The following is a 2,469-nucleotide window of genomic DNA, read 5'->3' as shown; positions in this document are numbered from 1 at the left end:
ATACTGAGCGGGAGAAATACGGCGGGGCATAGGAGGCATATTTTAAAAAATCAAGCAGGGTAGCAGCATCGTGGGGGAAAGGGGGGGGTTACCCCGCAAGTACAAGTATATATCTCCCTTAATAAAATCGCATGAAATGTCCTCTTTAACAAACTATCCAGTTTATTATAATTAGAGATGAGCGAATCAAAGGAAAAATGTGATTCGCACCGAATCCAAATTTCCTCAAACCTTGTGGTAACGAATCGCATTATTTCTTAAAATGGCTGCTGCAGGTGTGAGGACATGGAACAAGGAACTCTGGGAAGGCGGGATCACCCATAATGCCATGCATGCAGCCAGCCCTGTGATGTCACAGCCCTCTAAATAGCCTCAGCCATCTTGGATTCTGCCATTTTTCAGTGTACTTAGTGCAGGCAGGGAGAGATGTCAGCAGGCTTTAGGGACAGTGCTAGATAAAACTTCATTGTGCTAAAAAAAAAAAAAAAAAAAAAGATTTAAAAGTGCAGGGAAAGATTATTCAAGGTGTAGGGAAAGGATAGGGAGGAATCATTCCACAGCATTTATGTTGAACAGGGTTCAGTAGGGGAGGTTACAGACTGGGTAATAGGAACAAACCTATTACACCTTGCACTGACTGGGCACCCAAATTGCTATTATACAGCTCTGTAATTCCAGCAAACCATTCTTGTTATTGGGGAGTTACAGCCATTAACAGGGTTTATTACAAGGATATATTTCTACGTCTTATTTGCCCTTGTGCGGTGCAGTTATATGTTCTAAAGTCTTTTGTGGTGTGTATTAGTGGCAAAAGAAAAATATATTTGCCGTTCAGCTGTGCAGTTATATGTTTTAAAGCCCTTTTTTGTGTGTATTAGTGTGAAAAAAAGTGCTTATTAGCCGTTGTGTGGTGAAGTGAGAAAATGTGGCATTTTTTTTTTTTTTTTTTTTTTTTTGGGGTTAAGCCGCCGGGGGAGGTTAACATGGCCATAATTAGAATCTGTGGGCAGAAGGTGAAGCGTGGCCAGGGTTCCAATGTTGGCACCACGGCCCTGCGTTAACATATGCAGCATCACTATAAAGTGGCCTGGGAGAACCATGGCTCTGATCTGGTGGTCCAGCCTGCATCACCCAGTGGCACGCCACTGATTTCAGGCCTTCAAGGCTACACCACCTCAGCCGAAGGGAGCGGTCTGTCCTTCCCATCATCTGCTGGCCTTGATGCTCCTGCTCCCCCTACTTCTTGTCAGTCATTCCGTCAGCAATCGATCATCGAAGCGATTGCCAAGAGAGAACAGTATGCATGCACTCATCCAATGGCGCAGAGTCTGCAACTTTCAGAGAACTGATGGCTTGTGCAGAGCTGAGGTGGAGAGCCGCAATATGACATTTCTTTGTCAAAAAGGCAGTACCAGCACTGCACACACATGTAGAACAGAAGGTGGGCCAGTCCTTGAGCCTGTCGGTGTCTGCCACTCACAGCAGTGTCGATGTGTGATGCTGTAACTACGGTCAGGGGCATTATATGTCCTTTACGGCCCATTGGGTGAATGTGGTTCCTGCACCGCAACACCGGCAACTTGGCCAGGTAACGCCACTTCCGCCTCAAAGTTCTCACGCCGTTGGTTCTGTGACCATTTCCGCCTCTGCCTCCTCATCCTCCACCATGTCCTCAGCCTCCACTGCAGGGACAATTCATACCTCATGTGAAGGGCACAGTGGTGTCACGCTGTTCTGCAACTCGTTTGCCTGGGTGAACTGAGTCACACAGGGGAGGAACTGCTCTGTTCTTCATCAAGAAATTGTATTCTGCCTTTCTCCGCAACAACTCAAAATCGGAACCATGGTGACCGACAACGGGAAGAACATGGTGTCGGTGCTGCGTCAAGAAGGACTGAACCATGTGCCCTGCATGGTACATGTGTTCAATCTGGTTGTCAAGCAGTTCCTGAAGTCTTCCACCCATCTGCAAGACATCCTAAAAATGGCCAGGAAACTTTGCATGCACTTCAGCCACTCGTACGCTGCAAAGCACACCCTCCTTTAACTTCAGCGGCATAACGGCATCCTCCAACATAGGCTGATATGCGACGTTTCCACAGTTGGAATTCCACCCTTAATATGTTGGACCAACTATACGAATAGAGAGAGGCCATAAACAATTTCTTGATGATTTAAGTGGACAGGAGTACTCCCCTGTGTAACTTCGTTGTCAGCCAGTGGCAGCTCATGCATGACACCTGCCGTTTTCTCAGGCCTTTTGAAGAGGCCACGTTATTTGTTAGTCACCAGGACTATGGGATGAACAATGTCATTCCACTGCTTCATGTCCTTGAATAGATGCTGGTAAATATGGCTGGTCAGGGGACTGAAGACCTAGCGCCTAGATCTCATGGCCACATGAGCCCTGTTGGGGCTGAACTGGAGGAGGAGGACATTGGAGCACAAGCAATGTATAGTGAAATAGGT

Source organism: Bufo gargarizans, chromosome 3, assembly GCF_014858855.1.
Source record: "Bufo gargarizans isolate SCDJY-AF-19 chromosome 3, ASM1485885v1, whole genome shotgun sequence".
Taxonomy (NCBI): Eukaryota; Metazoa; Chordata; class Amphibia; order Anura; family Bufonidae; genus Bufo; species Bufo gargarizans.
The sequence above is the reverse complement of the archived record's forward strand: the minus strand, read 5'-3'. Positions refer to the sequence as shown.